This window comes from Triticum aestivum, chromosome 5B, assembly GCF_018294505.1.
Source record: "Triticum aestivum cultivar Chinese Spring chromosome 5B, IWGSC CS RefSeq v2.1, whole genome shotgun sequence".
NCBI classification, from domain to species: domain Eukaryota; kingdom Viridiplantae; phylum Streptophyta; class Magnoliopsida; order Poales; family Poaceae; genus Triticum; species Triticum aestivum.
The window spans coordinates 274924769-274945942 of record NC_057807.1 but is presented as its reverse complement, the minus strand read 5'-3'; positions in this window follow the sequence as shown (position 1 = coordinate 274945942).

Here is a 21174-nt window from a genome sequence, read left to right as displayed (position 1 = left end):
AAACAAAACAAAGAGTACTACTATGGTTGGTGCTCGTCGATCTCCGCCGCCTCCTCCATGTCCAGCTCGCGCCCGACGGTCTCCTGGGGAAGGGGCTCCATGGCATCCATAGCACATACTCGACAAGCATCTCGACATCCGAGTCTGCCATCTCTTTGGAAAAGGCCGCCACGAGCTGGGCGTGGGCGGCCGCGATCTGGGCTTGGACGGGCTCTGTCATGGCAAGGTATGTGGTGGAGGAACAAACGGCTACTCGAACGCTCTCGGTGATTGCCAACTCTTCGGCCGTGGGTTTCTGACCATTGTCGGAGAAGCTTCATTTGATTTTTGCGGTGACCGCCATGATCTGGCCGTGGGCGGCCTCGACATGGTCGTGGGTGGCCTCCATCAGGGCTAAGGCCGCCGCTGTGGAACGGATAGCTATTGTGCCGCTCTCGCCAGTTGCTATCCCCGAGGAAAATGTTGCTGCCACCACATGAGAAGCAACAACGGCCGTTTGGGCTGCCTTGGCTGCGCGGTCGCAGATTGCGGCCGCGCTCATGCACCTTGTTAGCTTGTGCATGGCGGCTGTGGCTGCGCTCTTGCTGGAGTGGGCTGCCAAAGTTGCCCTCACGATGCGGGTCCACATCCCCATCTTTCACTGGTGATGGTTGAACAATGAAACGATATTTGGGGAGCAAGCTACTGTGCTTGACATGCCGGCTGTGGACTACAGCCGACACACCTTCTCGCGTAAGCCATAGGCATACTATACACCGACGATGCTACAAGATATTTTGTACTGCATCTCACACAGTTGGTGAGAATAAACTGTGTGGAATCTACTTGATTTTTCATCTTGATTTGAATTACATAATGGGGTCACAACAGCAATGGACGGTGTTTGAATTGCTAGAACTTTTATCTGCAGCGAACATGCAACATTATGTGTGTCGTAAAAAAATGGAATTATTCAGGGTTCGTTTGGACATTTTATACATTAAATTGGGTTTCTAACCATTTCAGGTGCACAATTCAAAATTAAACTACATGCACATGCTCCGGTGCACCAACATAGGTTGTAAAATCATGTATGTGTCCATGGGTTTATGCTTATGTCCCATGTAAGAAATGGGGATGAAATTCGAACACCACGACACCGTGGCTCTCCGGCAAATGTTGAGGTACTTGCTTTTGTAATTCTAGTAAATCCAAAACCCATCTGAAATTCATGAACCTTGGCATGCTATCATGGAATGGCATCAACATGCCGGGGTAAAAAATATTGTCCCATTTGGGGTAGGTTATGGAATAAGGTTCTCACAAACCAGAGCTTCTCACAAGAAGCCTCATGTTTCCGTTAGGCAAATGTGTCACCTTGGTGGACAAAACGATATTCGTCGCCTCTTCTTCCTTTCAAATTGTCCCTGGTGTCAACATAGAACAACAGGAGTGTCGTGTTAAATTTTGGAGTTTTTCGGGGATCGTTTGGACATTTTTATACGTTAGCTGAGTTTTCTAGGCATTTATGTGCATAATTCAAAATTGAACTACATGCACATGCTCTAGTCCATAAAAACGGGTTGCAAAATCAAATGTTTGTCCTTGGTAGCAAGCTTAGGTCACATGCAAGAAATGAGAATGAATGTCAAACACCTTGACACTATCGCTCGACCGCTAACATTGAGATACATGGTTTTAAAATTCTAGTAAATCAAAAACTCGTCTGAAATTCATGAAACTTGACATGATATCATGGAAGGCATCGACATGTCGTGGTAAAAATGTTGTCCCGTTTGGGGCAGGTTTGGGTATAAGCTTCTCGCAAACCAAAGCTTCTCCCACAACAAGCCTGATGGTGTCGGTAGGGAACGTGCCACCTTGGGGGACGAAATGGTAGTTGTTGCCTCTTCTTACTTTCAAAAATTTTCTCGTGTCAACATAGAACAACACGAGTGTTGTGTCAATTTTTGGGGTTCGCTTGGACATTTTTATACATTAACTGAGTTTTCTATGCATTCATGTGCATAATTCAAATTTGATCTACATGCACATGCTCCAGTGCATATAAATGGGTTCAAAATTGGAATGTGTGTCCTTGGTTACATGCTTAAGTCCCATGCAAGAAATGAGAATGAATGTCAAACACCTTGCCACCGTCGCTCGGCCGCTAACATTGAGATACATGGTTTTTAAATTCTAGTATTATCAAAAACGCGTCTGAAATTTATGAAACTTGACATGCTAGCATGGAACAACATCAACATGAAGCGGTAAAAATATTATCCCGTTTGGGCAGGTTGGGGTATATAAGCTTCTCACAAACCAGAGCTTCTCACAACAAGCCTCATGGTTACGGTAGGGAACGTTTCACCTTTCTAGACGAAACGATATTTGTTGCCTCTTCTTGATTTCATTTTTTTCTAGTGTCAACATAGAACAACATGAGTGTTGTGTTAATTTTAGGAATTTTTCGGGGCCTGTTTGGACATTTTTAAACATTAACTGAGTTTTCTATGTATTTATGTGCATAATTCAAATTTGAACTGCAGGGACATGCTCCAGTGCATGTAAATTGTTTGAAAAATCAAAACTGTATCCTTGGCTGCATGCTTAGGTCCCATGCAAGAAATGGGAATGAATGTCAAACACCTTGCCACCGTCGCTCGGCCGCAAACATTGAGATACATGGTTTTTAAATTCTAGTAAATCCAAAACTCATCTGAAGTTCATGGAACTTCACATGCTATCATGGAGTGGCATCAACATGCTATGGTAAAAAAAATTGTCCCGTTTGGGCAGGTTTGGGTATAAGATTCTCGCAAACCAGAGCTTCTCACAATAAGCCTGATGGTTTCGGGAGGGAACGTGCCACCCTTGGGGACGAAACGATATTTGTTGCCTCTTCTTGCTTTCAAAATTTTTCTAGTGTCAACATAGAACGACGAGAGTGTTGTGTCAATTTTTGGGATTTTTCAGGGTTCGCTTGGACATTTTTATACATTGACTGGATTTTCTAGGCATTTTATGTGCATAATTTAAATTTGAACTACATGCACATGCTCCAGTGCAGAAAAATGGGTTGACATATGAAATGTGTGTCCTTGGGTGCATGCTTAGGTCCCATGCAAGAAATGGGAATGAATTTCAAACACCAGGGCACTATTGATTGCCGGCAAACCGTTGAGATTCTTTGTATTTAAATTCTAGTAAATTGAAAACTCGTCTGAAATTCATGAAACTTGGCATGCTATCATGGAATGGCACCTGACATGCTGTGCTATTTTTCATGTCCATTTTGAGAGAAGGCGCACTCGAATAACAGCCAACAAAGGCATTTTGAAAAAGTAGTTGCCACTTTAATATCTCAAACGGTTGCATAATTCAAACTGTGTGTGTTCTGTTAACCATTCACATGACGCCACATGTCTTGATTTTAATGGCTATATGAGGTGCCGTGCGGACAGCTGCTTGACTGAACGGGAGGCATGCAAGCACAGTCCGGTGTGCAGGCTGGCCAAGAGGCATGCAAGCTATCCTCCAATGTGTAGGCTCACCGGGAAGCATGCGAGTTGTACGCTATGCAGGCTCACTGGGAAGTGATCCCTTTGACTTCCATGGCCGCCCGCCTTGCTCGCATCCTCTCCATTAATGGCGCCTGAGCCACTATTTAATACGGATGGCCTTACTGTTCGCCTCCCATTCCCGTCCCTCCCGCAGACCTCCACCAACGCCATGGTGCAGAAGGATCATATGCCACTAGTCTTCAAGTTTGGTGAAGTCGACTCCGAGCCGGAGGAGATAGAAAATAAGGAGGAATGGGGCCTCATGGACATGGCTGTAAACGAGCTATCCGCGGCAGTTGCTGCCCCCGCTCCCATCCGTGCGCCCACGCCAGCGACCATCCCTGTAGCATTGACGGGCTGGTCGCTGAGCACTATCGTAGAGCTAGAAGCCGTGGGCGTCAGCGAGGTCTCCGCAGACCCGCGCCAGCTCGTGTACATGCCAGCGCCAGCGCCCGTGCCCATGCGCCCCCCTCCACCCACCGTGGCGCCGGTCCCCATGCATTTGGCTGCACCCGCCGCACTCGTGCCCGTGCGCGCGTCCCCCTTATAGCGGCATGGGACGCTACCGTCGACCGCTAACTCTCAACATTGCTAGTTGCTGTTCTCCTGCGCCCCACCCATCGATCGCGCGACGACATGATGTTTGATTTCCAAGTGAAGAACATTATGTGCTGCCTTGAAGACTTCAACAACGGCGTCCTAGAGGATGACAATGACAATGATTGCGCGGCACGCCGCCTCCGCCACCGCCGGAAATAGTTTTTTCGGGTTTAATACTGTATCTCGATCATATGGATATAAATTCGCAGTGTGACTGAATGAAAGATATGGTTTGAACGAGCTTGCGTTTTTCTCTCTTAATGTACAAACTTATCAAACGTCTTTTGAAAAAAAATGTCAATGGTTTTTAAATATAAAACACTCATCGCAAACATTTTAGTTAGAACACCCGTATGCAAAGCAATAGCTTCCCCAGGAAGCCAAGGGAAAATGTGTCGAGCAGGATTTGTGCAGCTCTTGATCGCAAACGTTTTAGATAGAGCACCTGTATGAAAAGTGAGAGCTATGGTCTTCCCCCTTAAGTCAAGGGAAAATTCGCAGTGCAGGATTTGTGCATCTCTTCAACACAAATTGTTCAGTATGCAAAGCCAGACTTCAGCGCTAAGTTAAGAGAAAATGTGTCGAGCAGGATTTTTACATCCCTTCAATGTAAATGGTTGTTCTGGATGACCCATGTGCAACCACGTACAAACAATTTGGTAAGATTTGCATCTGTCATATTGGGTATGTTGCCATTTGTCAAACTGGAAAGATTGACATCTGTTGATCTAGTAACATTGCCATTTGTCAATCTTGTAACACTGCGATTTGTCAAAATATGCAGCTAAAAATCACTAGCACTATCTAATTTTTGCAACTAAAATTCAGTGATTAAGTATACATTTCATTCATAGATTAAGCAGTCGTTCTTTATACAAACAGTTCAACTCGACAGCCAAACCTACCAAACTTTTCCCCAATTGTTGCCAACCACGTACTAAAATAGCTAGTTCAACTATATATACTAGCTAATTTTAAGTATGTTGTACAGTTTCACCACATCTATAGTCAGATGAACTGAACAAAATAGCCCCTAAATACTACTACTATGGAGGGGCTTTGTACTACCGCCGGCAACCTCTCCTCTGCCGAGCACGCTCAGTAAGAGGCAGAGGAGAAGGAGCCTGCCGACGAGCTAGACAACTGTAATATGGTGCCTACCGCTGCTGCACCTTCAGCGGCGCTCACCTTGAACACCCTCTATCGCTTCAAATGACCCCCCTTGAAGCGGTGGTTCTCCTTGTAGATCTCATGAGTCCTCGCCTCTGAGGTGGCGTGTGTCACGGCCATGGCGGCGGTATGGCTCTTTGCATGCTTGACGAGCCGCTCCTCCTCCTCCGGTAGGAACTCGGTGTAGCACGCAAGGCTGCTGACACATGTGCGGGCCACCTCCACCTCCTGCCTTCAGGCGACGATGGCGGAGCGGGTGATGACCTCAGCAGTCGACGGTGGGCTAGCGGCCACGACGACCAATAATGTGGTGGCGGCCACGACCACCACCTCCCGCCTTCGGGCCACGGTGGTGGAGCGGGTGATGGCCACGGTGGACGGCAGTGGGGTGGCGGCCACGACGGCCACCTCTCGCCTTCGGGCCGCAGTGGCAGAGCAGGTGATGGCCCTGGCTTTTGACGATGGTGTGGCGGCAACGGCGGCATCCAACAGCTGCCGACGGGTAGTGGCAACAAAGCATGTGGTGGGTGTTCCACACACCCGACACGGATGCCATGCGCACTACACTATGTCAGGGACTGCACCGCCGCCGTGGTGTAGCCTCCCAGCTGGGGCTGTCTTCCATTGACGATGGAGTGGCTGAGCGATGACGACAGACTGGTGCCATTGGCGATTGTGGAGAAGCAGTTGAGATAAGCTACAAGGAGGGAGGGAAAATGCGGCACAAGACTCGCCGGCCATGAGGGTTTATATAGCAGGCGGGTAAGCATTGGGATTTTGGGGGATTTCACCGAGTCGGGCGGGTAGCTTGCACGGGAACTTGCGAGGTTGTGCGGGAATAGGCTCACTGATGATTCATTGGCGCCACTTCGATTGTAGAGACCACAATCCCAATGGACCAAAGTCTCTGTGCTTAAGTGTCATCCCTGGATCGATATGCTGACACACACACTACTCAAGGAATTATAACAGAGTTTGAATCACAGCCTTATTACATCGAGGTCCTCATAAAAAGTATCTGTTACACAAATAAAATGGTTGAAGGCCATCTAAATTAAATAACCGCGGAAGCTTCGAAGGTAAATGAGTCCATCAACTCCAACGGCATAGCTGAGTGTACGACAACGACCTATCGCACCTTATTCTTCGTCGGTAAAGTCTGCAACATGAGACGTTGCAGTCGTGTAGGTCAGCACATGGAATATGCCGGCAGAGTTACATTGTAAAGCAAGTGAATGCAAGAAACTATATCTACGTGCATATTTGGCTGGTGGAGGCTCTAAGTTTAATGTTTTCCATAAAGCTAATTTTTTCCTACAACAAAGGAATCAATTTTATTTACTACAAAGTTAAACCAATATTTGAGAAGGTTCCTCCAACTCAAATCCCAACATTAATCAAGTATCATCATCAAACCCAATTTATTTAATTAAAGAGTGATGAGATCAACAATAATATCCATTTCTAGATACTCAAGATGTCCATAACCGGGGACACGGCTAACCATGATTAGTTTATACACTCTGTAGAGGTTGCGCACTTTTCCCCACAAGACTCGACCGCATCCATGCTCGGAAGATCGAGATATAGTCTTTCTGAAGCATTTACTCTCTACTCTTGGTAGACCGGTACACCTACTTTCCCCTACATCTTCTAGTCCACCTCTTGAAGAGCTCATACAACTTACTCAACTAAACCAGAGCCCATAATGGCTTGTGGCTGCACACGGAAGTTTCTAGGCATGAAATATCATATGATACCTTTGAGCCTAGGTGGCAAACCGAGGAAAAATCACACGGGTACTCCGAGATTTCCCAATGGGAAAGCACTGGTTTCTCCAGGTGCCCCAACCAATCCACCCAGATGTGTATTAAAGTTGCCACCTTAATGTTATCCAAAGTTAATATCTCTGACAACTTCCATGTGTATCATGATCCAATCACCATCTACAAGCATGACTAAGCAATAAATGAGCACAACGTATATTCCCGGGGTGATCAAAGGTAATAGGTTTCTACCTCAAGTACTATAACCAAACCACATGTTCCCTATCCTACTCATGCAAATATTTGAGGGGCAAAACTAATGCATAGTAAAAACTGGGTATAGAAGAGTATGGTCAAAGTGTAACTTGCCTTGCTGACGATCGAAAAACTCTAGAGATTTGTAGTAACAAGCTTCACACTCCGAAAAATCTAGCGTACACAAACAATAGCATACATAAGCAATCAAGCAAACAAGGCAAAGAGAAATCGAAAAAAGATCCAAAGAAAACTCAAAAACAAGCAAAAGACCAAACTGAACAGAAAACAAATTCTAACAACATTATTTTTGTGTGGATTAGATCCTAACAGTAGGTACATGATTAGCTACGATTTGCAAAAAGAATCAACTCAAACGGAGCTACGAAACTCAAAATACAAATAAAATAAGATCAAACACTAATCTGAAATAAACTCAAATTTTTAATTGTTAAAATTATGTTCAAGTTGGTTTACTGGATAGAGGGGATCGTTACAAAGATTTAGGCGCTAGTTTCATCTAATTTTGACAAACGAGCTAAAAGTTACGCTAGTTTGAAGATCAGAGGCTAATATGCGATAAAACTATTCGCGGATAGGTCTGTGGACAAAAATAACAGAAAAAGAAAAATCTATCGGACGAACGTCCGCTAACATAGACTAACAAATGAATTCATTCGTTAACAGATCTAAACGGGTGAACATTCGCTAATTAACGAACTAAAATAAAATAAACCGGTCGAATCAAATAAACCGAAACTAAAAAACCAAAAACTTAACCGACAAATCGGAAAAACCGTAAAATAAACTGATCTAGGGTTTACCGGTTTGTCCGACAAGAACCGGCGGCGAACTCCGGCGATCGGCGGAGGCTTGCGGGCAAGGAGGGGCTCCGACGGCGGGGCGACTAGCGGCAGCAGTAGCAGCGGCTGCGGCGTGGTGGGCGACAGCAGCGGATTGGATGAGGTGAAGGGGGCCGGGGGTCCCATATTTATATGCGGGGGGGAGTTGGCTTGGGGAGGGGGTCACGCGGCGGCGGGGCGAGCTCGGACTCTGGGAGGAGTCCGGTGGCAACGCGGGACGGGTTCGGTCGGGACTCCGAGCTGGCGGGGGAGGCGGCTCGAGCTGGGCTGTGACCTGGTTTCGGCGCGGCCGGCCCAGTTGAACTTAAAAAACAAATTTTCCTCCAGGCTAAAACACTCAAATAAAATATAAATATAAGCCTAAACATTCCGGAAAAATCACGTAGCTAAATGGCCTTATATATGACCTCGTGAACATTTTTCTGGAATTATATGCCTAACTAAAATATAAACATTACACTTCTAATTACTCAACTAATAAATAAATAAACTAGCGAATAAAATCAACTAAACTCTAAAAAATTCAAAATTCAATTTCCAATATTTTTCTACTGAATTGAAGAAGTCATACTATCTTCTCAATATTTTTAAAATATTTGGAAAAACAATTTTGAAAAACAATTTGATCCAATTACCAGATTTCGATAAATCAAAACTGGATTTTTGTGAAACCCCCAACTCTCTCAAATTGGTCCTTGAGTTGCTTAAGGCCTCTTGGATCAAAATGCAACCACAACTAACCTAGAAAATGCAATAAAATATGAATGCATATGAATGATCTAAGTATAACATCCAAATTGAAAATTGGGATCTTACAAACCTACCCCCCTTAAGATGAATCTTGCCCTCGGGATTCTGTTTGGTCGGCAAAAAGGTGTGGGTGGTCCTTGCGGAGGTCTTCTTCTCGCTCCCAAGTGGCTTCCTCCTTGGTATGGTGGCTCCACTGAACTTTGCAAAACTTGATGACTTTGTTGCGAGTAAATCGGCTGGAAATCTCAAGAATCTTAACTGGCTTCCCTTCGTAGGTCAGATCACTATCCAACTAAATCACCTCCAGTGGCACTATATCTCTCAGAGGAATGTCATCCATCTTTGTGTGGCACTTCTTCAATTGGGAAACGTGAAACACATCATGAACTCCTGACAATTCTTCGGGTAATTCCAACTTGTAGGCAACTTCTCCCATACGTTCCAAAACTATGTATGGTCCCACAAATCATGGTGCTAGCTTTCCCTTGACTCCAAAAGGCTTAATCCCTCGAAGTGGGGACACACGAAGATATGCTCTGTCTCCGACTTCATAGGCTACCTACTTGCGTTTGGTATCTGCATAACTCTTCTGCCTAGACTGGGCTATCTTGAGTCTATCTCGAATCAACTTAACCTTCTCCTCATAATCTCTGATTAAATCTGGTCCAAACAATTGTCGATCTCCAACTTCATCCCACGATAGTGGTGTCCTGCACCTCCTTCCGTACAAGGCTTCGGAAGGGACCATATTCAAACTGTCTTGATAACTGTTGTTGTAAGAGAACTCTGCATAGGGTAAATATTCTTCCCAACTAGATCCATAATCTAGAGCACAAGCTCTCAACATGTCCTCCAGAATCTGATTGTCTCTCTCGGTTTGTCCATCTGTCTGTGGATGAAAGGATGTACTGAACTCTAGCCTGGTACCCAAAGTTTCGTGCAACTGATTCCAAAACTTTGAAGTAAATTGTGTTCCTCTATCTGATACGATGGTCCTCGAAACTCCATGCAGACATATGATCCAGGTCATTATATCTTCGCCAACTTAGCACTCGTGTAAGTTGTCTTCACAGGGATGAAATGGGCTACCTTCGTCAAGCGATCGACTACAACCCAGATAGACTCATACCCTGAACGAGTCATGGGTAATCCAGTGATAAAATCCATGCCAAGTTTATCCCACTTCCATTCGGGTATCGACAAAGGCTGAAGTAACCCTGCTGGTTTTTGATGCTCTGCCTTAACTCTCTGACATACATCGCATACTACTACATACTCGGCAATATCCTTCTTCATTCATGTCCACCAGAAACTTTCCTTCAAATCCAGATACATCTTGGTGTTGCCTGGGTGAATCGAATAAGGTGAATCATGAGCCTTCTGAAGAATCAACTTCCTGATCTCAGGGTCATTATGCACATAGATATGATCCAAAAACCATAAAGTGCCGTGCTCATCCTCACGAAAACCTTTAGCTTTTCCTTTACTCATCCTTTCCTTTATCACTGCAATCTCCTTGTCCTTCTTCTAGGCTTCTCGGATCTTTCCCATCAAAGAGGACTGAATTTCCAATGCTGCAACATAACTTCTCAGAACTATCTCCAAGCATAGCTCTCGGAGATCATCGGCTAACTCCTGAGGTAATCCTCCGGTTATGAGTGTGTTAACATAACTCTTGCGGCTCAACGCATCTGCTACGACATTGGCCTTTCCTGAATGATAATTCTCATGTCATAATCCTTTATGAGCTCCAACCATCTCCTTTGCCTGAGGTTCAAATCCTTCTGCATGAAGATGTACTTCAAACTCTTATGATCCGTGTAAACATTGCAACAGTTTCCGATGAGAAAGTGTCTCCATGTCTTGAGTGCGTGCACTACGGTTGCTAACTTCAAATCATGCATAGCATAGTTCAACTCATGAGGTCGAAGCTATCTAGAGGCATAGGAAACAACTCTTCCATCCTGCATAAGCACACCTCCAAGTCCTCGACATGAAGCGTCGCAATATACTTGGAAATCCTTGCATATGTCTGGGAGAATAAACACTAGGGCTATAACCAAATGTTTCTTCAACTCCTGAAAACTGGCCTCACAATCCTCAGTCCATTTAAACTTGGTGTCCTTCTTCAATAACTTCGTCATGAGCTTCACAATCTTGGAAAAATTCTCAATAAATCTCCGATAATAACCTGTGAGTCCAAGAAAACTTCTGATCTCTCCAACTGAGGTGGGTGCCAACCACTTAGTGACAGATGCAACCTTGGTAGGGTCTACTGCTATTCCTGCTCCTGATATAACATGCCCGAGAAATCCAACTTCTTTCAACCAAAACTCACATTTGTTGAACTTGGCATATACCTGATGTTCCCTAAGCTTCTCGAGAACCAAGCACAAATGTTCCTTTTGTTCCTCTTCATTCTTCGAGTAGACCAATATGTCATCAATGAACACCACAACAAACTTGAGAACTCCATGAACACCTTGTTCATCATACTCATGAAATAGGAAGGGGCATTAGTCAAACCAAATGACATAACTATATACTCATATAGCCCATACCTCATGGTAAAAGTTGTCTTAGGTATATCCTGCTCTCGGATCTTCAGCTGGTGATAACCTAACCGAAGATCGATCTTGGAGCAAACCTTAGCTCCTTGCAGCTAGTCAAACAAATCATTGATCATCGGCAAATGGTATTTGTTCTTGATCATCACTTTATTCAATGCACGATAATCAACAACCATTCTTAAAGGTCCATCCTTCTTCTCAACTAGAAGCACTAGGGCTCCCCAAGGTGATGAGTTTGGTTGAATATAACCTTTCTCCAATAAGTCCTTAATCTGCTTCTTAATTTCCTTCAGATCATTTGCGTCCATCCGATACGATCTCTTAGATATTGGTCCGCTGCCTAGCAATAACTCGATCAAAAACTCAATGTCACGGTCTGGTGGCATGCCTGATAACTCCTCCAGAAATACATCGGGAAAATCCTTCACCACTTGTACTTCCTCCTGAACAACTCCCAATAGGGAATTTACCTATGTCCTCCTCGGCGCATGCCTAGACACATACTTGATCCTTTTTCCTTCTAGGGTGGTGAGAAGAATTGATTTACTGGTGCAATTGATATTTCCCTCAAACTTGGATAGCCAAGCCATGCCTAGGATCATGTCCAATCCTTGTGACTCCAAGATAATAAGGTCGGTGGGGAAAACATGTCTACCTATGGTTATTGGCAACTGATAACATCCCCTACTAGCCATATACTCTGCTCCCGGGGAACTTACTATCATAGGTGACTTAAGGGATACTGTTGGCAACTTAAACTTGTCCACAAATCCCCTTGATATGAACGAATGAGATGCACCAGTATCAAAAAGAACAAGTGTTGTAAATGCATTAATCAAAAACTTACCAACAATTGCATTGGGCTGCTCCTCAATCTCCTCCACACTGACGTGGTTCACCTGGCCTCTGGTGAAGGGGGTGGGCTTCTTTCTAGAACTTCCGGTGCCATTTCCATTCATTGCTTTAGAACATTCAGTGGTGTAGTGTCCGGTCTTCCCGCACTTGAAACAAGTAATGTGACTCAGATCCTTCTTGGCGGGTGTCGCGGGGTTGGAACGATTCTAATTGTTGCTTCCTCCATTCCCATTGCCATTTTTAGGGCCACCGTGGTTGTGTGAACTTCCTCCATTGTGCGAATGTCCTCCATGGTTGTGCCCTCCATGGTTATGAGTATGTCCTCCCGAGTACAGGGAATATCGGGGCTTCTGTTGAGCTCCAGAATTGTACCTTCCCTGTCCATACTTCCTCTTGCGATTGTCAATCTACTGTTGCTTGCCTTCTATCATGAGGGCCCTGTCTACCAGCTCCTGGTAGTTGTTGAAAGTTGCCACCATCAAGTGCATGCTTAGCTCATCATTGAGTCCCTCAAGAAACTTCTCCTGCTTCGTGGCATCTGTGGCCACATCATCTGGGGCATAGACTGCTAACTTGCTGAACTCATCCACATACTGTCCCACTGTAGGACTCCCTTGCCGCAAGTTGCAAAACTCATGCTTCTTCAAACTCATGGCTCCAGCTAAAACATGTGCGGTGCGGAAGGCTTGATGAAAATGATCCCATGTAACTGTAGCTATGGGGTAAGTCGTGGTGAAATTCTCCCACCAAGATGTTGCGGGTCCATCAAGCTGATGTGTGGAAAAGTGCACTCTCTCCGCATCTGTGCATCCGACAGTGGTCAGCTCTCTTCCAATCTTGCGGAGCCAATCATCTGCAACAATCAGCTCGGTGCTGCTAGAAAACAACGGCGGATTCAACCTCGGAAAACAGGCTAGGTTGTCAACAGGGGGTGGTGGTGGGTTGTTGTTGTTGCCTTGGTTATGATTCTGGTTCTATACTAACATCTGCATCAAGGCATTCTGCTGCTGGATCAACTGGCTGAGCTCCAGCAGAAAAGCGAATCCGGTCTCACGTCTCGGAGGCATCTGATGGGTTTAGAGGGGGTGAGAAAACAAAATAGAGTAAGGTCTAAGAGAGATTTCACTACCCATATGCATATGAGGCAATTACAACAATTTCACTTCACTTAATATCAAACAAGGTTCACACAAACGATCTAAACTACGATTACAAATTGATCGATGCTACTACTAGAAAAATACTGCCAGTAACATGGTGGTCGTCAAGAAATTTTGATCGGTGGAAGACTCCATAGTATCTGCTCCAGCTTTGTCTACATAGTCGTCATCACTATCATCATTTGCATCACTGTCCGTGTCGGTGTCATCCAATATGATGTAGTCCTTTGAACGGATCTCCACTTTAGGTTCTTGCTTCTGGTTCATCACGAGTATTCCTAGCTTCTTCTTCAGGTCTTCATGCTTCTCCAGTATCACAACAATTTCTTCTTCATATCCATCGCATGTTGACTTGAGTTCCTCTTCTAACTCGATATTCCTCTTCATCAGCTTCTTGGTCTTCTTCATGATAGCGCACATCTGGTTCTCATATCGACGAATGTGCTGATCCATCTCCTAAATGTATGCTGCAATAGATACATCCTTCCTGGTATGAATCATCTCCCATTCCTCGTCTCGGCATCCACATATCTGATAGACAGTGTCTTCAAGCTCCTTGTGGTACACCTCACAAATGCGTCCAAAAGTGATGTGGGCTGCCATGCTCTTTCCCTAGTTCCAACTTGGTGCATCCAAGGTAAAGTCAAATGGGTTCCGTTGTTGGTGCAAACGTCCTCCCAGGTACACAAATTTTGATCCTCCAGCGCTCCTCTTTCAGTAAGGTTGAAGTGAAGGTTCCAGTGAAGCTTGGAATTCCAATGTTCAGGTACTTCGTGACTTCCTTCAAGTGTTGTCCGAAAGGGGTGTCGTCATCCGGCTGAGTGAACTTGTTCCTGGGGTCTGTCATCTATAGAGTAGAAATAGAGGAGGATTAGAAATGAGCAAAGAAGAGTATCCTGTGGCTTTTTCCTAGTGGTCGCGTCCTACAGTCAGCATGTGCTCTGATACCATCTTGTAGCGACCATGATCCCAATGAATCGAAGTCTCTATACTTAAGTGTCATCCCTGGATCGGTATGCTGACACGCATAGTAATCGAGGAATTATAACAGAGTTTCAGTCACACCCTTATTACATCAAGGTCCTCATAAAAAGTATTTGTTACACAAATAAAATGGTTGAAGGCCATATAAACTAAATAACTGTGGAAGCTTCAAAGGCAAATGAGTCCATCAACTCCAACGGCATAGCTGAGTGTACGACAACGACCTATCGCACCTTATTCTTCGTCGGTAAAGTCTACAACATGATACGTTGCACTCGTGTAGGTCAGCACATGAAATATGCTGGCAGAGTTATAAAGCAAGTGAATGAAAGAAACTATATCTACATGCATATTTGGCTGGTGGAGGCTCTAAGTTTAATGTTTTGCATAAAGCTAAGTTTTCCCTACAACAAAGGAATAAGTTTTATTTACTACAAAGTTAAACCAATATTTGAGAAGGTTCCTCCAACTCAAATCCCAACATTAATCAAGTATCATCATTAAACCCAATTCATTTAATTAAAGAGTGATGCGATCAACAATAATATCCACTTCTAGATACTGAAGATGTCCATAACCGGGGCACGGCTAACCATGATTAGTTTATACACTCCGTAGAGGTTGCATGCTTTACCCCACAAGACTCGACCGAATCCATGATCGGAAGATCAAGACATAGTCTTTCTAAAGCATTTACTCTCTACTCTGGGTAGACCTGTACACCTACATTCCCCTACGTCTACTAGTCCACCTCTTCAAGAGCTCATACAACTTACTCAACTATGCTAGAGCCCATAATGTCTTGTGGCTGCACATGGAAGTTTCTAGGCATGAAATATCATATGATCCCTTTGAGCCTGGGTATCGAACCGAGGAAAAATAACACAGGTACTCCGGGATTTCCCAATGGGCAAGCACTGGTTTCTCCAGGTGCCCCAACCAATCCACCCAGATGTGTATTAAAGTTGCCACCTTAATGTTATCCAAAATTAATATCTTTCACAACTTCCATGTGTATCACGATCCAATCCCCGTCTACAAGCATATCTAAGCGATAATTGAGAATAACGTATATTCTCGGGGTGATCAAAGGTAATAGGTTCCTACCTCAAGTACTAAAACCAAACCACATGTTCCCAATCCTACTCATACAAATATTTGAGGGGCAAAACTAATGCATAGTAAAAAACTAGGTATAGAAGAGTATGGTCAAAGTGTAACTTGCCTTGCTGACGATTGAAAAACTCTAGAGATTCGTAGTAACAAGCTTCACACTCTGGAAAATCTAGCATAGACAAACAATAGCATACATAAGCAATCAAGCAAACGAGGCAAAGAGAAATCGAGAAAAGATCCAAAGAAAACTCGAAAACAAGCAAAAGACCAAACTAAACAGAAAACAAATTCTAACACCATTATTTTTGTGTGGATTAGATCCTAACAGTAGGTACATGATTAGCTATGATTTGCAAAAAAATCAACTCAAAAGGAGCTATGAAACTCAAAATACAAACAAAACAAGATCAAATACTAATCTGAACTAAACTCAAAATTTTAAATTGTCAAAATCATGTTCAAGTTGGTTTACTGGATAGAGGGCATCGTTATGAAGATTTAGGCGCTGGTTTCATCTAATTTGGACAAACGAGCTAAAAGTTACGCTAGTGTGAAGATCATGGGCTAATCTGCGATAAAACTATTCGTGGATAGGTCCATGGACGAAAATAACAGAAAAAGAAAAATCTATCGGAAGAACGTCCGCTAACAGAGACTAACGAACGAAATCATTCGTTAATAGATCTAAACGGATGAACGTTCGCTAATTAACGAACTAAAATAAAATAAACCGATCCAATCTAATAAACCGAGACTAAAAAACGAAAACTAAACCGACGAACCAGAAAAATCGTAAAATAAACCGATCTAGGGTTTACCGGTTTTTTCGACGAGAACTGGCGGCAAACTTCGGCGATCGGAGGCGGTTTGCGGGCGAGGCGGGGCTCCGACGGTAGGGCGACTAGTGGCAGCAGCAGCGGCTATGTTGTGGCGGGTGATGGCGGCGGCTTGGACGAGGTGAAGGGGGCCGGGGGTCCCGTATTTATATGCGGGGGGGGGGGGGGGGGGGGTCGTCTTGGGGAGGGGTTCACGCGGCGGCGGGGCGAGCTCGGACTCTGGGAGGAGTCTGGCGGCGGCGCGGGACGGGTCCAGTCGGGACTCCGAGCTGGCGGCGGAGGCGGCTCGAGCGGGGTCATGGCCTGGCTTCGGCTGGGCCAGCCCAGTTGAACTTTTAAAAAAACATTTTTTCTGGAGGCTAAAACACTCAAGTAAAATATAAATATAAGCCTAAAAATTCCAAAAAAAATCACATAGCTAAATGGCCTTATATATGACCTCGTGAACATTTTTCGGACTTATATGCCTAACTAAAATATAAACATTATAGTTCTAATTACTCAGCTAATAAATAAATAAACTAGCGAATAAAATCAAATAAACTCTCAAAAATTCAAAATTCAATTTCCAATATTTTTCTACTGAATCGAAGAAGTCATATTATCTTCTCTCATTATTTTAAAAATATTTGGAAAAGGAATTTTGAAAAACAATTTGATCCAATTACCAGATTTGGATAAATGAAAACTGGATTTTTGTGAAACCTCAAACTCTCTCAAATTGGTCCTTGAGTTGCTTAAGGCCTCTTGGATCAAAATGCAACCACAACTAAGCTACAAAATGAAATAAATATGAATAAAAATGGGTTGAAAAAGCAAATGCTTGTCCTTGGTTGCAAGCTTAGGTCACATGCAAGAAATGAGAATGAATGTCAAACACCTTGACACTGTCGCTCGGCCGCTAACATTGAGTTACATGGTCTTAAAATTCTAGTAAATCGTAAACTCGGCTGAAATTCATGAAACTTGACATGATATCATGGAACGACATCGACATGCTGTGGTAAAAATATTTTCCCATTTGGGGCAGTTTTGGGTATAAGCTTCTCACAAACCAGAGCTTTTCCCACAACAACCGTGATGGTTTCGGTAGGGAATGTGCCACCTTAGGGGACAAACGATATCTGTTGCCTCTTCTTACTTTCTAAAATTTTCTCGTGTCAATATAGAATAACACGAGTGTTGTGTCATTTTTTGAGATTTTTCGGGGTTCGCTTGGACATTTTTATACATTAACTAAGTTTTCTATGCATTCATGTGCATAATTCAAATTTGAACTACATGCACATGCTCGAGTGCATATAAATTGGTTCAAAATTGGAATGTGTGTCCTTGGTTACATGCTTAAGTCCCATGCAAGAAATGAGAATGAATGTCAAACACCTTGCCACCATTGCTCGGTTTTTAAATTCTAGTAAATCGAAAACATGTCTGAAATTTATGAAACTTGACACGCTATGGAACGATATCAACATACAGTGGTAAAAATATTGTCCCATTTGGGGCAAGTTGGGGTATATAAGCTTCTCACAAACCAGAGCTTCTCACAACAAGCCTCATGGTTACGGTAGGGAATGTTTCACCTTTCTGGACGAAACGATATATGTTGCCTCTTCTTGATTTCAATTTTTTTTCTAGTGACAACATATAACAAGATGAGTGTTGTGTTAGTTTTAGGATTTTCTTTTTTCGGGGTCCGTTTGGACATTTTTTATACATTAATTGAGTTTTCAATGCATTTATGTGCATAATTCAAATTTGAACTAGAGGCACATGCTCTAATGCATATAAATTGGTTGAAAATTCAAATATGTGTCCTTGGTTGCATGCTTAGGTCCCATGCAAGAATTGGGAATGAATGTCAAAGACCCTGCCACCGTCACTCGGATGCAAACATTGAGATACCTGCTTTTCAAATTCTAGTAAATCCAAAACTCGTCTGAAATTCATGAAACTTGGCATGCTATCATGGAGCGGCATCAACATGTCATGGTAAAAATTTTGTCCCATTTGGGCAGGTTTGGGTATAAGCTTCTCACAAACCAGAGCTTCTCACAACAAGCCTGATGGTTTCGGTAGGGAACGTGCCACCTTTGGGGACGAAATGATATCTGTTGCCTGTTATTGCTTTCAATTTTTTCTCTAGTGTCAACATAGAACAACTTGAGTGTTATGTTAAAATTTGGAATTTTTCGGGGTTCATTTGGACATTTTTATACATTAATTTAGTTTTCAATGCATTTATGTGCATAATTCAAATTTGAACTACAGGCACGTGCTCTAACGCATATAAATTGGTTGAAAATTCAAATCCGTGTCCTTGGTTGCATGCTTAGGTCCCATGCAAGAAATGGGAATGAATGTCAAACACCTTGCCACTGTCACTCGGCCGCAAACATTGAGATACCTGCCTTTTAAATTCTAGTAAATCCAAAACTTTGGCGTTAAGCCAAGAGAAAATGTGCCGAGCAGGATTTGTACATCCCTTCAACGCAAACAGTTGTTTTGGATGGTTGTTGTGCAACCACGTACAAACAATTTGGTAAGATTTGCATCTGTCATATTGGGTATGATGCCATTTGTCAAACTGGAAAGATTGACATTTGTTGATCTAGTAACATTGCCATTTGTCAACCTTGTAACACTGTGATTTTTCAAAATATGCAGCTAAAAATTGCTAGCACTATTTGATTCATAGATTAAGCAGTTGTTCTCATCGGGAAGCGAGACAGCCTTTGACCGCCGCCCGCCTCGCTCCCACTGGTCTGTATTAATGTGGCACCCGAGCGGCCGCACCCCCCCCATACTCGCCCCACACACACAATCCTCTCTCTTTGCATGGAGACAAAGGTTTCTGTCGCCATCGACGAGGTGGAGAACGAGGCTGCCAACAAGTGGAGGCGGGTCGAGAAAGAACCGCAAGCGACTCCAGTAGGCCTAGACTTCATCAGCAACCTCCCTGATGTTATGTTGACAATCATCATATCCTTCCTCCCAACCAAATATGGGTGAGGACAACCGCCCTTTCCCGGTGGTGGTGCCCCCTATGGCTCCTCACCCTGTCGACCTCCTCGACACCCACAAGCTCTACCATGGCTATCACAAAAACTTGGATGTGTTCTCCCAGATCCTCGGCAGTCACCATGGCCCAATCAGAGGCCTTATCACGGGCAAGTTCCATTCCAATGGCAAGGACCGAGCCAAGCTTGATGAGTGGTTCTGATCCCCTGCCATAGATCAGCTTGAGGAGCTCAGTTTTAATGAGGGGCATATGCGCTCGCTGCCAACGTCTGTGCTCCACTTCGCGCCCATGCTGTGCCTCGCCAAGTTCATGAACTGCCACCCCCCTTAATGACGTGCCCGCTCTTTTTCTACCACGACTGAAGCACCTCAAGCTCGTCTCAGTCAGCATCCCAAAGGATGACATGGAGAGCCTGCTCCCTGGTTGTACTGCACTCGAGTTCCTTCGTCTTCAGGCGATGAATTGGTCGAGTTCCTTCCACATCACCTCCAAAGACTCTCCATACTATTTATGTGTGCTGCTGGTGCTACAACGAGAGATCACAAAAGGTGGAACACAATATGGTCATTGAGGACACACCTTCACTTGATAGATTACTTGTAGTTGATCAATAAGGTCCAACAAGAATCAATGTCATTTATGCGCCAAAATTGATAGTGGTGGGCTACTCGTCTGTCAAATACTACTACTTTTAGGTACAACAGTCACCTTTATACCTCTCCTTCTTGATAGCAACATTATTTCTAGTTTTGAAGATGTATGTTCGTCTGTCATCCAGCAATGCTTCACCCAAATTCTGGGCACAGTGAAGGTCTTGGCACTAGAATCTGTCGGCCCCAACCTGGACCAAGTTGTCAGTTGCCTGAGATGCTTTCCGTGTCTGAAGAAGCTATATATTGAGGTGATGTTCCTTTCCTGTTAAATGTTAACCATAAGGGAGTTCAATTTTTGGCACATTTTCCCAAGTTTACAATGACAATGTACGACGATTTCTGAAGGAATTTTGGAGGATTTCAGGACATACACCCCCCACCCCATATTGGTTGCTTGATTCATATGGTTACAATCCATAAGCATTTCTCCTTTGGATTCATCTGTACTAGTTTTCTTAGGGACTTTTTCATCCAATCCAACCTCTTAAAAAGAAGGCTACATTTTTCTATATTGTAATCAAATGCCCATGTTAGGCCGGGGGATAACTTCCTTTTCGAAAAAAATCCCATGTTTATCATGTCTGATCGAAGATGGCACACTGGTGCATTTGGCAAATCCTGCAAACCAAATAGGCGTGTAGTAGTGTTCAAAACTGCATGTAGGCACTAACACATTCTCTTCTTTTGCAGATAATAATAGGCCAGGAGGTGGATAATGTTTATAACGACAATCACATCGAATGCCTGTATCTGCATCTCTCAAATATTACTTTGAACTCCTACCGAGGGACCTTACCAGAGATTACACTCGCCAGGTTCTTTCTTGCCAGAGCAAGGATACTGAGGGTACTGAGGTTGAACATGCATTTAATTAGGAAAGATGAATGGTATGTTGATCAGAGCTGGCAGGTAATGCAGAATGGAAGAGTCTCCAAAATAGCTAAACTTTGTATTGGAAGAGCATATGACGGGGTAATTGGAAGTCATTGTGTCAAACCCATGCATGACTTGTCAGCGGCTGATCCCTTT